At 46.7% G+C, this 18,146-nt stretch overlaps 1 long non-coding RNA gene across 1 annotated transcript in view; it reads left to right on the forward strand.

The window, feature by feature from the left end:
- LOC147706414 (uncharacterized) overlaps positions 1-11,666 on the forward strand; it is a 32,895-nt gene extending 21,229 nt beyond the window's left edge. The window contains exons 2-3 of the long non-coding RNA XR_015297352.1: positions 9,453-9,633; positions 9,992-11,666. This is a non-coding gene — a long non-coding RNA (uncharacterized LOC147706414). The remainder of the gene's footprint in view (positions 1-9,452; positions 9,634-9,991) is intronic.
- Positions 11,667-18,146: the final 6,480 nt, after the last annotated feature.

Raw genomic sequence — 18,146 nt, forward strand, 5'->3', positions numbered from 1 at the left:
CTCACGCTGCTCTTCTCATTACTCTCCTTACTTGTGCGTCACACTGCTCTTCTCCTCCTCACTCTTTCCTAATGCTTCATGCTGCTCCTTTCCGCACTCTGCTCCCTTGTGCCTCATCCTGATCTTCTCCTTACTCTCCTTCCTTGTTTCTAAAGCTGTTATTTTCCTCACTCTCCTTCCTTGTTCCTAAAGCTGCTCTTCACCTTGCCTCCTGTGACTGACAGTGCTCTATTCTCACTCTGCTTCCTTGTTCCGAAAGCTGGTCAACTAACAATTCCAACCAACCCACATAATTCCACTGCATACCACATACATACATTCCCGTACACATGGGTAAACAACATTGTCATTTACAACGCCAATAGCTTTAATTCAAGCAAATGCGAGCCCTATTGCATTTCCAGTGCTTGTTACAACTTGTGGAGTGACATGCTGCATGTCCTTCTTCTGGATGTGATAGGCATCTGTCTGAGTTTAGCATCAAGATATTACATTCCATCCACTGCAGGAATGGCGTGGGAACCTGACGCACGTAGTGTCATTTATTGACATATTGCTTATTACCCCGACAAGGCACTATAACAAATAATATATTACATAGTAGTATTTTGTTTCAAGATTTTTTCTGTTGTAGATTAGGCAGTTGACCTGGAAAGACCTTGTATACCTTTTGGAGAAGTGTAGCTCACTGGTTAGAGCGGCAGACCCTGAAGCAGACGTCTGGCCCGGGACCAGGGTTCAATTCCCCGTCTCAGCGGGTCTTGGGCTCAATTTCCTCGGACCTAATAATTCTCGCCTCGGTTCCTATTCTAATCATGGGTCCCACTCTGCAACTCTGGGCAATAGCTTGCTTAATCTCCACAACGGCCCCAACAACCTTGGGGTGCCCAGGAGTGGACATTTCGCAGGGAAAAACAAGGAAGGGTTCCTAAGCGGTATACGGACAGCGCCGGGACACTTCAGTTGGAGGTAGCTGTGCGCTCTACAAATGCCGGCATTTACATTTATACCCAAGTCTAGTTGGAGTTTAACTTAGCAATGCAACATCTGGGGTCCAATTATCAACACTTTGCACTGGGGTTACATGAAGTGAAATGAAATCCAGTATTTGTAAAGCGCACAATTACCAGAGGGTGTCAAGGCGCTGGGGGGCCATCGGGAAGATTAAGCGAGCTATTGCCCATACTCACATGGTTCTGGGATAACCTGCCGCTGGCACCGGGGATCGAACCGTGGACCCTGTGATCCGGAGCCAGGCACCCTGGCCGCTGCACTACACCTCTTCACTGAAGTGATGCAAACCTGTACAAAGTATTGAATTTGGAATTGACTTATGTGTTGCGCTGAAAAGTAGCCCCCAGAGTAAAAAAAAGTAGAGCTTCTTGCCAGGGATTATACTTGGGCTGTGCTATGCAGGCACCCATGGATTGTGATGTAAATCCCTATCTACTGACATTGGAAAACAGCCATCAGCACCTCGACCACCTGGAGGCAGGGATAACATTAGGAAAAGGTTTTCTTTAATCAAAACTTTTTCTAATCAGCACCAAGAACGTACACCACCTTGAGGCAGGGATAACATTGGAGAAAGGTTTTCTTTAATCAAAACTTTTTCTAATTTTGCATGTATACTGTACTGTACAGCACACGTAAGAAGTTAGAAAAGTGTTAAACTATGTTGAAGCATCATAACTTGTACTGAAGTACAAAACCTATGTTTGACATTATAGTGCTAGAGCTTGTATGTTAGCTAAAGTGTGCCAGCTGTCTCAGGGAGAGAGAAAAACAGCTCCATAACTTGGATATGGTGCTGTTCTGCCCTCTCCCTTACACATAACTTTGGTTGTTGATCTGCGTTGCATGAATTCTTTGTAAATTTGCCCCCTGGTTAAATGTAAATGTATAGGCATTTATATAGCGCACTACTTACCCGGAGGGTCCCAAGGCGCTTCGACCGCTGCGAAACCCTTCCTGGCTTCCCTGAGAGATGGTCCCTTAATGGGTATCTCCAGGGTGAGACCAGGCATCCCCGGTGGTCTGGTGGGGCCGTTAGTGAAGATGAGGCAAGCTAATGCCCAGAGTTGCCGAGTGTGATCGCTGATCAGAGTGGGCACCGAGGCGAGAGAATTATCGAGTCCGCTGACCCTGGTCCAGAAACCTGCCGCGCCGGGAATCGAACCCTGGTCCCGGGCCGTCCTCTGCTCTCGGGTCTGCCGCCTCTAACCAGTGAGCCACACTACTTCACTGGTTCTTGTTCACCTTGCTGGCAAAGTGGAACTAAGTGGGGTTTGTAAAATGTAGTCCATATGACACAAATACAGTATGCCAATATAGCTTTAACATTGTATTTATACTTGTCAGTTTCTTTTGGAACGTATTTTATAATAAAAATTCTATGTCTGGAACGGAGGCAAGGATTATGCCTACTTTTTTCACTTTATTCTTGCACAGTCATTCAAAACAACAAGATTACGATTCCCATGAATCCCAGGGAAATAAGTAGTTAACAAAAACTTTCCATTTAAGCACAGTCCTGGGTTCACCAATCAGGTCCCTCCAGCATCCACATAGCCTGCTCTCACTGGTCCTTCTTCCTCTTTCTTCGTTGCTGCGCAGCCCAGATAAGTGCTTTCTGTGTTTCCTTGTTAAATGTTCATGGTTATGCTATACTAGTTATACTAGCTTTATTGTACACTGCTATACGAGTTATACTAGCTTTATTGTACACTGCTATACTAGTGTTTAATACTTGTTTTCTTCCTGTACATGGTCGCACTAACTTGACTGTTGCGTGTTTCCTTACGATACAGGTTTTATTACCTTTGTGGTGTCTGCATGCTTGTTTGCGGCTATTTCACTGCGGTGTGGCATTTCTGGTTTTCTTTGCGGGCTTCGCTCCCGCTTGTTCCTTCTTAATTGTTTTTTTCTTTGTGGACGAGTGCCGCGTCCATTGTTGTGGAGCTGCAGGAGGTTTCTCCTGCTACGCGGCATGTCTGGTGCGCTCACGACCTCCCACCGTCGGGGCGTGTGAGATCTCTACTTTGTTTCATTACAGCGCGCTCATTCAAACCCTGAAGGGTTTGTGTGGCGCTCCGTAGCGGCGAGCCCTAGCCGGAGGTGAACGCCTCTTCCAAGGTGTATTTGTCAGCGTGATCGGACCGTTACAAGCTCAGAGGCTGATCGCGTTTTCACGCTCTGCTTGGCACTTAACAGCGGAGTCTGTATTATTTCATTTCACGCCTATTGAGGTCACGTATTTACTGTCCTTCCTTTAGTGGGCACTTACAAGGCCAGTTGGATGTTTTCTCTCGGTATCTCTTTTAGGCACCAGACACACGTGCCCAGGGCCTTGACCTTTACCTTGATTGCGATTTTTCACCCATCACACAGGCTGACACCCAGCCCATCACAGTCCGGTCTGCCACCCAGACCCCTTAATTAAGGCTCATCACTACTTACATCCCTCATTCCACTATGGAGTTTGAATATGAGGATGATTCCCAGGGAGGGGACAATGTCCTGACCGACCTCCAGTGGGACGATGAGTTCTACGAGCCGGTTGACCCCTCAATTTACAGAGCTGTGGGTGAGGCTATATCTCCACTGGAAGAGTGGCTAACGCAGAAAATAGATCAAGCTCTTCAATACCTCACCACTAGTCCCCCCTTGGCCCCACTCGTTCCTGCTTCATAGATGGCGGCCCAAGATCCCTCTCCTCCTCCTGCCAAGCGGGCTCGCGATGCAGGTATGGACTCCAGTGCTATTGAACGCCTCAGACAAGCCTTTTTGGCTGCCCAGCCTTCCCTGCCACGGGGGGGATGTTCCCCCTCCTCTCCCAAGACCCTGCAGCGCATGGCCCTAGCGCTTCTGGCCCTTCCAACCCTTCTCAACCTGATGTACAGCCCAATGTGTCGGATATGTTTGACCCGGAAGACATAATACACCCACGTTCTTCCGATTGGGCCCCGGCGGATAAGGTGGCGGAGTATGTAGCTTTGCGTATCAGGAAACCCTTAGAAAAAGAGGCTCGAAACTGTCCTCGGGCAGAATGCCCTCATCCTTCCTTAGAGGGCACAGTCGTCCTTACCCCAGAAATCGATGCCCACATGGCGACTTTCCTGCAGAAATTCATGAGGGACCCCAAGAAGGGGATTGTTTGATCCTGGCAGACCTGTCAGAATAAGCTCCTCGACGTTTTAGGCCCCCTAACGAAAATTTTAGACCTGGCAGAGGAAACAAAGTTGTCTGGTTCCCTCATCTCTCCTGACCCCCTTTCTGGATGGGCGCAGACCATTCAGGGTTTCCATGTAGAGTTCCTGGGGAATCGCTGCCAACGGGTCAGACCACGCCCGATCCAGTTCAGGACTCTCTCCTGGTAGACGAGGAAGTTTCCTCCCTCTTAGCCAAAGGGGCTATCGTTCCCACTTCTCTGCATCCAAAGGGTTTCGTCAGCAATCTCTTCCTGGTGGACAAGGTGGATGCTGGCAAGCGCCCGGTGATCAATCTGAGCAAGTTCAACGAGTGGCTGGTATACTGCCACTTCAAGATGGAAGGTATCCATCTCCTCTGAGATATCCTGCGTCTGGCAGACTGGATGGTCCGTCTAGATTTGAAGGACACTTTATCTAGTGTTTCCGATCTTTTCTCCACACCAGCATTTCCTCCAGTTTGTTCCGCACGATCAAGTTTTTGAGTTTTTCTCCCTCCCGTTCAGCCTATCATCGGCCCCTTGGTGTTTTACCAAGGTTCTCAAACCGGCGATAGAGTGTTTGAGAGCTCAGGGCGTTCGGCTGATCGTCTACCTCGACGAACTCCTCCTTATGGATGCATGTCCTCGTTGGCTCCATCAGCATCTGCAGATTACAGTCGATCTCCTCCAGAGCATGGGGTTTGTCATCAACGAGGCAAAGTCAATGATTTCCCCTTCTCAATGTCTGACGTTTCTCGGGTTTGTGATAGACTCAAGGTCCTCCACTCTCAGCCTTCCGGCAAGGAAGATGGCGAAGATTCGGCACGAGCTGCGGCGGTCTCTCGCCAAGAGTCAGGTCTCCCTTCTAAATTTAGCCCGGTTAGTGGGTCTGCTCTCCGCTTCTATTCAAGCGATCTTCCTGGGGCCCCTCCGTTATCGCGTGTTACAACGCCTCAAGGCGTTCTATCTCTGGAAGGGGATCCCATACTCTCACAAAGTGGTCCTTTCAGAAGACGCCAGAGAAGGGATACATTGGTGTCTTCAAAACAAGGAAGCGTGGAATGGCAGAGCGATTTTCGGCTCAGCTCCAGACCTCATTATAGAATCAGATGCCAGCTCCGTGGGTTGGGGAGCCAGATGCGGCAGGCAATCCTTCTCTTGGAATGCCGCCAAGGCTTGGAACTCCCTGCCTGATACCCTTCGCGGCGAATCTAACCTGCTGAAGTTCCGGAAACATTTGAAAACGCTCCTCTTTATCTAACTTGGCTCTCTGGCCCTCTCTTGACTCAGACAATATAGCGCTAAGAGGCCTCAGGGTTGTCTGCGCTTAACAAAACACTATTAATAATAATAATAATAAGATGCAGAGAGTTTTCCACAGGAAGATTGTTGTCTCCAGACGAACGCAGAATACATATCAATTGTCTGGAGCTCCTGGTAGGCTCCTTCTCAGTACGCTGTTGGACGAGAGATTCCATTCAGTCCTCAGTGCTTTTGAAGATGGACAACATATCCGCAGTCCGCTACATCAATCACTTGGGAGGCACAAGGTCCAAAGCTCTCTCCGATTTGGCCGCTGGTTTTTGGCAATACTGCCTGGATCACCACGTGTCGGTGACTGCCGAGTACCTCCCAGGCGAGAGAACTTGGTGGCGTATTTTCAGTCTCACATCTTTGCGGATTCGAGTCAGTGGAAGTTGGATCCCACAGTTTTTCAGAGCTGAACGACATTTGGGGTCCGTTTTCAATAGACCTGTTTGCCTCGAGACTCTATCACCAGCTTCCTTGATTTTTCAGCTGGAGGCCGAATCTCCTAGCAGTGGCCACGGATGCCTTTCTCCAAGATTAAAGCCTGGAGAGTGGGTACGCGTTTCCCCCCTTTGCAATGCTCTCTCGTCTGACGGCTCCGGTCAGGAGGCAGAAGGCGGAGTTGGTGGGTCTCTCCCCCTTGTGAGAGATCTCAAGTGTGGTTTCCGGGGCTGGAACTTTCCTGGGATTCTCCAACTTTCTCCCCCTGTTTCCGGAGCTCCTTCTGGACCCACACCTCTCTCCTCATCCTCTAGTCCTGCAGAACTCGTTACGGCTAGTGGCATGGCGGAATACAGGAGTAGCTGGGAAGTCCCAGGCTTTTCGGCAAAGGCTGAGGAACTCATGTTTAAGGCATGGGCGGACAGTACGGTGAAACGTTATAGATCCACATGGGGCAGAAGGTCCCGTTGGTCTCTGCGACGGGGTGTGGATCCCTTGGACGCTGATGATGTGTACATTCTGAATTTAATGGCCCTTTTGGCATCTTCTGGCTTGGCTTATAGGTCTATCAATACCTTTCGATCTGCTATTTCAGCGGGACACTTGCTGATTAATAACGTCCCTGCCGGTGAACACCCCTTGTCTGCAAACTTCTTCGGGGCATTCGCCTCTTTGCCTCCTGAACCTCGTTACTCAGCACTATGGGATGTAAACCAGGTACTGAATTTGTTTTTGTCCTGGCAACCTAATCAGTTCTTGTCACGGTAAGAACTGTCAGCTAAGCTGGCGATGTTACTTTGCCTGATTTCGTGTTGACGGGTGTCAGATGTTAGGGCCCTGGACATCACCTCCAGGATATATACGCCCTCGAGAGTGACTTTCACGTTGCTTAGGTGGCCCAAGTGTCACACGAGTGATCTCTTATCCATAGTTCCCTGATTCTCCAAAGTTGTGTGTAGTTTGTTGCTTAAAGGCTTATGAAGAAATGACGGAGGAATTCAGACCTCCGGGGGAGCGTCGGCTTCTTATTGCCCTTTGGAAACCTTTCATGGCTGTCTCCTCCCCTACCATTGCCTGGTGGGTTAGGTGGGTCATGCAGGAAGCCGGCATAAGCCTCAGAGATTTTGGAGCACTTTCTGCTCGCGGTGCAATGGCCTCAAAGGCTTTTGGCTTGGGTGCCCGTTTGGAGGATATTCTGAACGCGGCTGACTGGTCTTGGGACTCTACCTTTGAGAGGTTCTACTTCAAGCCAGTGCTCGATATGGCTCACCTCATTGTGAGCAAGCTTTAAACTAGCATATTCCTCGCCTCCGGTCATGACCTAGAATGAAAAATGTCCTAGCTATCGTAACGGAAAGTTTCAATTCTATTCAGGACTCGGAGGATTATCCCGCCCTAGGGTTAGCCAGAGGAGACCCCTCCCCGTACTTCAGTAAGTAAATCTGTTTGAGTATTTTGGATCTATAATTTCCCTCTGTAGCCAATACCAATGATGCTACTATTTGCTGGTTCTGTTCTCTATTTGAGTTCTAACTGCTTTGTCATTGGATTCATGATTTAGATTGTCTACCTTATGGTGTTATGGCTGCGTACATCATTTTCAGTTCGCAAATGTATGTTATCTTTGTCCTCGTAGGTTCAGATGCGAGTAAATAAGACACCTGAGGAGTGGTTACTGGGTGACTTCTCGCAAAGAAAGAGGAAGAAGGGCCAATGAGAGCAGGCTATGTGGACACTGGAGGCACCTGATTGTTGGACCCAGGACTATGCTTGATTGGACAGTTTTTGTTGACTACTTATTTCCCTAGGGTTCATGGGAATCATAGTCTTGATGTTGTTGTTTTGAATGGCTGTGCACGAATAAAGTGAAGAAAGAAGGCAAAATCCTCGCCTCCGAGTTTTTCATTATATGTACTGGCAGACCATAGAGGTTAGACTGGCTGTCACTTAATGCAACCATTCTGACTCTGTCCTGTTTGACCCCCGCCGCCTTGCTGCTCTGCCCCATGGACTTTCACTTTTAATCCTGCCTCCAATGTCTCTCTATTTGAGGGTTTGCAGTGTTATGTTTTTCCGGTTCTAGCTCTGGTTCCATCTGTGATCTCTTGACAAGAGTCGGGTCTCCTCCGCTAAGGCGGAGGAGCGTCGCCCCACAGTTTTCAAGCAGTGTCACTAAAGGAAAATTAAAATGATTATAACTTTAAGTTATTATCATTCTATTTTTCCCTTGTTTGCGGCAGCTTTGCGAGCAAGATGTGGTGGGGCTGCTCTGCTGACAGATGCGAGGAGAAGTGGTTTGCACTCCCTAAAGTGAATGTTTGGCTGGCCCTCTGGGGCTGGCCAAACATTCATGCGCACTTTGCATGTGCTCCATGCAGGCGGTATTACAGCCTACATGGAGAACATGCCCAGCCTCCCATTCTCTGGCTGAGCGCGATCCATGGCGCTCAGAGCAAATAAAACGCTGCACTGCAGCTTTGTGATTGGCTATCGGGAGGTTTGGAGCCGGGGGCGTCCTGCTTCCTGCCCTGAAAGCGGGGAAGAGGACTGAGAGGAGGTGGAGGAGGAGGCGGCGACGGCGGGTGACAGACATGTAAGTGTGTATTTTTTTATTTCATTCCTCCCCCCCCCCCCACCCCCACGACCCGACTCCTCACCGCATTCAAATACCAGCCGCCACTGCATACCACTCCTCTCAGCAATGTCAGACAAAAGGAGCAGCTGATTGGCTTTTTAGTGTGTCACCCCCCATTTAAAAGAAAGTTTAAGAGCACCCCCTGATGCCATACAGGCACTGCAGTATGCTTCCCGGTGTACGCACACTGCACCGTTGCACAGTAAGATTCAGGATAACTGCTGGAAGACACAGTGAGACAAGTACTTGAATTCTTTCATTCTCAATATGTTGTTACCTATCAGATATTTATTTTCAAATCGGTTTACGTTTGTCACACAAGTCCAGAAATGTAATTGTATTATTCAACGAAAGGGATTTGTCTGCTAGCACCGAGAAACTGTTTGGTGGTAATGTAACCATATTTTAAATATCCTTCACCTAAGGACACTTGCATCATCAAAACTGCGGGAAAAAATGTTTAACAACTTCGTCAGTTAAATGGTGTTTGGCTTTTGCCTTTATTATAAAATTCTGTTCAGGAGTTTACCGAAATATTCAGCCTAACTGGTTCCCTTCTCGCATAAATCTCCCTGTACTAACAATTGTACTTGAAAGATAGTATCAATTCTCTTTAAATGAAAATGAAAGCATATCATTGTAAATCACTTCACATTTATTTGGAAAGTAAATGATTATTATTGTTGCAATCCTTCTAATCAGTTTGCCGGATACGTTATTGAAGCATCTTTATTGCCAAGTGGCAGCTTTAGTTCACTTTTGACATGGTTTGCGTTCACAGAACTGTTCGATTTTGTGACTTTTTAAAAGTGTTCTAATCTGCATATGTGTGATTTTTGTCCCATTGGTCTAACCTTTCCTTTCATCTCCTCCTGATAGTCTTGGCATGATGGAAGAAATGACAACTGAGGTGAGGGTGACCAATACGAACCAAGAGCAATTCCTTCTGCTGGCCAAGTCTGCAAAGGGGTCCGCCCTAGCTGCCCTCATCTCGCAGGTCTTGGAGGCGCCTGGGGTCTATGTTTTTGGAGAGCTTCTTGACATGCAAAATGTGAAAGAGGTGAGGAGGCGCTCTGCTGTTCCAGTACTATACATTGCTGCTAGAGCACCTCGACCCTCGCCTGTAACATTTCCTGCTATCCCACTGTGGAGAAGCAACACACAGGTTTGCCAAAAGTCCATAGTTGTGACCTATAACACTCCTTCATTTACAATATTGCACACTAAACGAGACTTAAGTCTGTGCACCTCAATCCCAACTTGTAGCTCCATGGTTTTTTATAGAGAGACCTATAGCTGGGCCAATGCAACTCCTTCCTAAATTCTAACAGTGTTTGCTATTCCAGTACACCAGCGCCACTCTGTTATTATTTTCAATGCTCTGGAATAATTTTCATGCTTTTGTTGACTTTTTGCAGCTGGCATCTGGGGATCACGCTGCCACCTTCCGGCTTCTAACAGTCTTTGCCTATGGAACGTACGGTGATTACATGGGTATGCATTAACTTTTTTAAATTCCACTCATAGATCAGCAGTAGCTTCTATTAATGTGAAAAAAATTAAATAAATACGTTCCAAGATAGGTATTAGCTCATTGTAGATACATGACAATGTGTTCCAAGTGCGTTTGACTTCCATTCGGTGTAATTCTGCACAATAATGAACTAAAAAAGTAGTTCGTTTGAGACTTATTGAGTCAGTGATTAATTTTACAGAATACTCCTGCAGAATGTCATTTCATTTAGTCTGGCCACATCCGTCTTTGTGCTATGTAGTCTCAAGTGTTAATTTGTATACTTCTGAATTTGATTAGGACGGTACACTCACAAATTATCATTAGTAAATCTGTCAACATGTTAGTTATCCTAGAAGCCAATACTGGATTGTCTAGTGGTTCTGTTTAATGTGCTCTTGGAGCTCGGTGTCGGTGTCCTTCAAATGCTAATTTGTTGGCTGTAAAATTATAGCCCGGTGTTGTCATTCAAGGTCCTGAGTTTTAACATGGACCGTTTACCTTATAGATATTGGTCTGTTTCCTCGAATGGCTCACTCTAGAGTACTTAAACATTAGTGTTGTTCACATAAAAGAATTGACATTTACAGATTGGCTCCCTGTGACAATATATTCAATAAAAGTAGTTTTGAGACTTGCCGAATAGGTAATAAAAACAGCATTTTTTGCTCACATTGGGAGTAAACATTTATGCTTGCCTTTGTGTTAGTTCCTCCTCTCTCTCACCCTGTGATTTTGTGCCTAGGGCAGCAATTGTCAGTAGTCGTGTAAGTAATTTAAAGATCTAAAGGAACTAAAGGAAGAAATATGGTAGGCTACACATAGGCCCCTCCCAACTAGTATTATTTACATTTGTTTCCCATTATTAGTATCACCCCCTCCCCCATAAGTAGTGTGTGATGTTTCCTGATTTTCTGTTTATTTTTAACTATTCTTAGTTGGGTTGTCTGAAGCTTTCTGCTCAGTGTTAACAGTACAAGTAGATTTTGTAGTAGTTAGTGCCTTTTTAGAGCCTCTTTTTAGTCCTTGCCTTCATAGACCTAACACCTGCCTCAAGTTTTCTCCATTACTCAACTAATAAATAACATAAACATTGACTTCATTTTCTTCAATTGTACAATACTCACCTCACTGTCCTTCATATTACACACCCACCACTGAATTGAAGCATCCAGTTTCGCCTAAAAACAAGTATCAAGATGCTGTCTTTATTGGATGCAGATCCTTTCCTAAGTCCACGCCATGATTGATGCCTCACATCGCAAGCTTAGACTCTGTGTATGTGCCTCCACATCATACCATTCTGTAAAGGAGATGTTTATATCTTGGCCTTAATTCGATCCAGGTTGGATTATGCAGGTTTAATCTGCATCTGCCAGTGATCAGAAAAGTGCCTTCATACTCTCAGGTCTGTGGCAAGACTGTGGTCAGATCAGCAGAAACCTTGGGTAATACATCAGCTGACCTTAAGCCAAATAGGGGTATATGATTACACTAAAATCCTTTATAATGTTGAGGCATTATACATTCCCACTGCATCTCAATTTGAAGAAAAATGTTACATTTGAATGACAAGAAGCAATAAAAAAATCAACTTTCAGTGCAACCACAACAATAGTCAATGAACTTTATTTTTAGCCGGACTACATATTCAGATAATGAAATGGCAACTATAGTGCATTATATGAAATCATATTAACCATTCACCCAGCCTGAATTTCCTCACGAATGGATCTGTGCACCAGATGCTCTATACAAAACTCAGTCTGGTTTATTGTACTCTTCACGTCTTTAAGATTCCCACTGTTGCTAGCGTATACTTTGTACATCTGTGCATAAGAGGTAGTAGAATGCAAGATTGAGGAAAGATGGCGGCTCTTGGATTCCTAGAAAGGTAAGTTTCATTTACAAGCTCCCATCTACCAAATACATCCAGTCAGCAGGTTTTTAACATGTATCACAGCACCATAAAGGATGTCTTGGAGATTCACTTACTTTCCCACGGTCCTGAAAAAACATCTGAGTCTTGCATTGCATATTTCCACATTCTGATTGGAGTCCGATGCAGCCTAAAAATGATCAGTCATTGAATATATCTGACGTAACCACATTTTGTCAGTGAGAACGTGACTTATACCTGTTTTGAAAATGTATTATCTCATTTACTTTTGAGCATTGTGGCCACATGGACATTAGGTCCAGAATTTTGAAGGGGCAGAGCAAGGGAAGTGGACACTTCTTGGCTAATTTAGTAGGCAAAATGGAATCCACATGGACAAAAGGAAGAAGGGTATATCTTTGAATGATGACATCATTGATGTAGCCTTTAATCTGTATTACAGTTTATATGCTGAAGAATCAGTGGTTGATGGCTGAAAGTATTCTCCCGTTTTATGGGACTACTGAATTTCCTTGTTTGACAAATATGGACTAAGGATTGATCTCATTATTTGTAAAGAAGTTGTAGCTGACATCAATAATTTAAAGAGGGTAAATTGCCATGCCTCAATTGGTTTCTAGCATTTCTTTTTTCTTCTTTTAGTATATCTATCGAATGGTTCTCTTCTGTAAGAAACTGTTGCAGATCCCACTGGGGTTGTGTTAAGTGCTCTTATGCCAAAAACTTGGAAACTATCAGCCAAGAAGTTACAGACTTGTCTATTTGCCTAATGTTACTGTACTGGTGTTAGCAAATATGTTTGCTATTAGACTGGAAAAAGTTATGTGAACTTTGATGAACCCTTCTCAAGCTAGGTTTACAGCGTGGATGCCCAGCAGTGATAATCTACACAAATGTATGCACACCATTACATTATGTAGAGTGAAACTGGAACCAATAACTTCCATAAACATAGACACTGAGAAAGCCTTCAACCCTGTTAATTGTGTCTAATTAGAAATTTACATTTGAGGATTATTTCTTATTTCTTAGGACTCCTTCTTGCGTTGTATTCTCAGGCAAGAGCTCCTAATTCTTATTTTCCATGGAGTTTGGTTGCGGTATATAATGTGGCTGTTAAGTTTGGTTTCGCTTTCCTTTTTAATCTGGCTCTAGTTCCATTGTTAGTCAAAATTAGGAGGTAAGGAGGTGTTTATTATAGAGAATAAATATTGCTGTTTGCTAATGACATTTTCATTTAAATGGCGGATACTATAAGGATGCATTTGGCTTTGCTGCAGCTCTTGAATATTTATGGTGTTTGCACGTGCCGTAAAATCAATAATGCACTGAGTGGGATGCCAAATAGGTAGTTCAGCAGTATAGGTGTTTGGGTGGAAAAATGTACACATTTTTTTACTTATTATTGCTGATATACACAAACTTTGCAGGTGGAAGCATTTGAACGTAACTGTTTGATGAAAGGTACACACTGTAAGAATGTTAGACGTCTCAAATATTTTGAGACTGCTGTTGAGAAAAAGGGCAATCAGAACCATTGCTGGGGTGTGGACTTTGGGATGCCCCAATTCTTATAAGTATCACCAAAACTTTAATCAAGGCCATCCATATTTGAGCCAAAACCATAACTCTGTTTCCGCAGTGAATTTCTAGGATTTTTGTGAAATGCGCACACACGCACGTTTGGCCACAATGCCTAACATTTGTTCCAGCCCAGCACCAATCTGCATGAGAGTCCAACCCTCGCTACTGAACAAAATGTCTCCAAACCAATTAAAGTACACTTTCTGAGTACAGTTGTACTTTAATGCGAAGGCTGGTACAAATCCGTTCAGCTGTGTTTGCTGTGGGTGCGAGCAAAAGTTCCTTTGAGAGCTATAATAGGGAAATTCAACTTTTTTGATTCACTCACCTCTATTTAATTTGTTTTCCCGTGAACGGAGTTTAATAAAAATCGGCAAGATGGCACTTAGTTTCTTGAACTTAGTTTACTATGCTAAGCACTTACAAGTTTTTGTGGCGATTCATCCGCTGCATCGAAAGTTATATGAACATTTGAAATGCCTTTTCAATAGAAAGAACAACTGAAATATAACTGCACAGTGGCTACTGCCACTGTAGTATAGCACAAAGATAGCCAGGAACAACAGAGCATTCTGGAGGCAAAAGTTAAGAAGTACAAATATGTAAATGTAAATGTGTAAATGTATGAAACTTATATAGCGCAGGACTTACCCTGGGGCATCTCCGCGCTTGCTTAGGGAACCCGTCCTGGTATTCCCCTGTGAGATAGCCCTGGAAGGGTATCCACAAGGTGAAAGCCAGGCATCCCGCCGCGAAGGGCCAATGTGGAGATTAAGCAAGCTATTGCCCAGAGTCGCAGAGTGTGAACCCGTGAGTCGAGAAGGCACCGGAGCAAGAATTATCGAGTCCGTGGGATTATTGAGCCCAAGACCCGCCGAGGCGGGGAATTGAACCCTGGTCCAGGGCCGAAACTCAAGCTCCAGGTCTGCCGCCTCTAACCCCTGAGCCACACTTCTCCATAGTGATTGTTTGCTGGGTGTAGAGGAGTGATATTGCTGGAATTAGATGGGGATAGGCGGTTTTGTAAGTCAGTTGGATGTAATGAAAAGGTGTCTCTTTGGTAAATTCCTGGATTGAAAGAAGGTTGGGGTGATACTGATGTACACGGGGATGGTATTCCAGATCCTGGGTAAAAAACTGGAGAAGGGCTGTTTCTTGGTGTTTTATTTTTTACATTTCTTTGTCTCTAGTCTGATAGTTTCATGGCTGCAAATAAATAGTAAGGGATGCCATTCGTAAACGTTTTACAGATCAGATGATGTAGGTGCTCTAGAGGGGTGCGGGCTGGTATGGGCAGCCAGTCAGTATAATCACAGTAGTGTGGTAGTTATCTGGGTTAGTTTCTTCACGCCATTGAGGCATGCTGCGAAATGTAGGTTAATTGAGTCTAGTTTGAGGTGATGAAAATATCTGAAAGGCATCTTATGTAAAAATGAAGTGATTAATCCAGGAAACAAAAAAGAAATGCATCGGGCCTGGATTTCTGCAGGTGCGTTACATTGAATATCTTTAAGCAAGCACACATTTGTTCTTTTGAGTTTGATATATTTAGTACCTTTGAGGTGGGAAGTACCTATTAAATGCCAAAAGAGTTTGGTTTGAATTTTGTGCCCTGTAAAATGTCATTATTAGTACACTGACAGCCATCTTCACATGTGCAGTTTGCCTTGAATAGACCTCTTAAAGATTGACACTCAAGGTGGAAAATATTTTTGGTGTTTCTCATCCTTCAACTGATATTATCAACCACATGTACTTACTTACATGGATTTTGCTGTGGATGCCTTTTGATTTTTAGGTCTCGGCCTGCGTAGGCTGCGCTTGCGCAGTCTCACTGCTGAGATTTTATGTTTTAGAGTATGGGGCTTAAACCCGCCTCTCTTCTCCATTGGCTGGCTTCCTAAACGGAGGCCAGCCATTGGACAAGACTGGAGTCTTTCCGTTTAAGCCCCGTCTTTTTCGGATTGAGGGGTGTGTTTTTTAGTTTTTCTCTCCTCTTCCCATTGGCTGAAATTTTACATTCCAGCCAATGGGAAGAGGAGAGAAAGACAAACACACCCCCCAGTCCGAAAATGAGGCTGCATTTCTCCGAGGCATTTCTGCTTCACCTCGGAGAAACATGGTGTTGTGCATGGCGTGGTCCGCATTCCTGCCGGAGCTCGCTTTGCTGCTACTGGGGCCAGACCTCCCGGTTGTTCCTCCCAGGAACAACCGAGACGTCCCCTCTCGTTTGGGTAGGTGGGTGGACTCGTTGGAGGCGCAGAAGTGTCACCCCCCCAGGAAGCAGGTCTCCCGGAGCAGCAAGAGCAAGCGATCCACTCTTTGGGACAGGCATGACAACCTCCTAGGGCAGGGCCCCCACCCAGCATTGCTTCTAGAGTAGAAAGATCGACTGGATCTGTTCCCCAGAGCTGCGGGATTACTTCTGGAGGAACATTGGCGGCGGCTTCATCCCCAGGGCGGGTGGCTTGCAGGGTGGAACTGTGGCCTGGCGGACCTCGCGCACCGAGAAAGGGCTGTTGCTCTCCGGGACATCCCCGTACAATAATCAACCTATGGGCCCAGAGAGCGTGCGGCGCTGCAGCCTGAGGCGGCTGGAGACCCTTACCACAACGCAGTAGAGGGTCCGGTCTGCCGGAGCTGAATTTTGGGCCTATCGGGCCTTGCACACACACAGGGAGCTGTCGGGCTCCGGAGTCTCTGCACGGACGAGACATCTTGAGGGAAAGGAGCGCCGGAGATTGCGGCTGGGAGAGCGGAGCGGGGCCTGCGTACCAGCCGGTGTGAGCGTGGAAGTTGCTGGACGCGGGGCGCCTGCCTTGGACAGCGGGACTCCATTGACTCTCTCCCCCAGGTAAGCGGGCTGGTGAGGTGGCGGAGGGCGGTGTAGGGCGGCGACGCTGCTGCCGTGAAGGCCACACTTTGGATCTGACCGGGCCCTGGGTGTGGAGGCCAGATCCCTGCCCCTCGCTGGGCCCGGTGAGGGGCATTGCGTTAGGGCCTGCGGTGCCCCCCGGCATCACTCGCTGCCCACCTGCGGCGGGCCAGCCCTGCGAGCCGCATCAGGAAGGTAAAAATGGGCTGCGACTGGTGGTCGGCGGAGTTGCTGGCCCATACCTGGGAAGGCCTCTGCCGATTGTCTGCTGTGACCCCTCTTCCCCCGGAGTTGAGTCCTCGTGTGGGCCGGGAGGCTCTTCCTCTGCTCTGGGCCCCCTCTCCTCCCGTCTATTTCGCCCAGGGGGACTGGGCCTGGGTCGCACACCGCTGCTGACAGGGGGGGGGGGGTGGCCTACTGTGTGTGGGGGAGACCTTGGCCTATTGCCTGCCCTGACGCTAGGAGCACTGGACTAGTCTCTGGAGTATCCTGGCTGAGCCCCCCTCCCCCCTGTATCAATATGGGCAAGACTGATGGCAAACAGCCCAAATTAACGTTTGAAAGTAAGCGACACACTAGGCAGGGAGAGACTGCGTCAGAGGCGTGGGAGCAGGCTATGCAAAAGGACGTCGGAGCATCCATCAAAGATGACCTATGGACACTCCTCCTGCATGTAAAAGCCTTATACACAATCGACTCCAAGTTCAATCAGCTGACAGAAAGGCTTGACCAAGTGAAGGCCAGAGTCGATACCCACAAAGCAAATATCACGCCATTAGAGGAAACCGTGTCAGGCAATGACTACGCCCTGGCATCCGGGAACCAGGGGATGCTAGAAATGGACAAGATATTAAGCCTTATCAAAGCTAAGAATCGTTGTGATTGTTTTTCTGCCCTCTGTTCCCTCATTGTCATTGTTTTTCTGCCCTCTGTTCCCTAGTTGTGATCTGTTTTTCTGCCCTCTGTTCTCTCGTTGTGATAGTTTTTTCTGGCCTCTTCTTGCCTCTGTTCCCTCATTGTGATTGTTTTTCTGCCCTCTGTTCCCTCGTTGTGATGTGTTTTTCTGCGCTCTGTTCCCTCGTTGTGATGTGTTTTTCTGCGCTCTGTTCCCTCGTTGTGATCTATTTTTCTGCCCTCTGTTCCCTCGTTGTGATCTGTTTTTCTGGCCTCTGTTCCCTCGTTGTGATCGTTTTTTCTGGCCTCTGTTCCCTGTGTGTGGCTCTCTTTGTGTGTGTGTGTGTGTGTGTGTGTGTGTGTGTGTGTGTGTGGCTCTGTGTGTGTGTGTGGCTCTGTGTGTGTGTGGCTCTGTGTGTGTGTGGCTCTGTGTGTGTGTGGCTCTGTGTGTGTGTGGCTCTGTGTGTGTGTGTGTGGCTCTGTGTGTGTGTGTGGCTGTGTGTGTGGCTGTGTGTGTGGCTGTGTGTGTGTGTGTGTGTGTGTGTGGCTCTGTGTGTGTGTGTGGCTCTGTGTGTGTGTGTGGCTCTGTGTGTGTGTGTGGCTCTGTGTGTGTGTGTGGCTCTGTGTGTGTGTGTGGCTCTGTGTGTGTGTGTGGCTCTGTGTGTGTGTGTGGCTCTGTGTGTGTGTGTGGCTCTGTGTGTGTGTGGCTCTGTGTGTGTGTGTGGCTCTGTGTGTGTGTGGCTCTGTGGGTGGCTCTGTGTGTGTGGCTCTGTGTGTGTGTGGCTCTGTGTGTGTGTGGCTCTGTGT

The sequence above is a fragment of the Lissotriton vulgaris genome, chromosome 7 (assembly GCF_964263255.1).
Source record: "Lissotriton vulgaris chromosome 7, aLisVul1.2, whole genome shotgun sequence".
NCBI lineage: Eukaryota > Metazoa > Chordata > Amphibia > Caudata > Salamandridae > Lissotriton > Lissotriton vulgaris.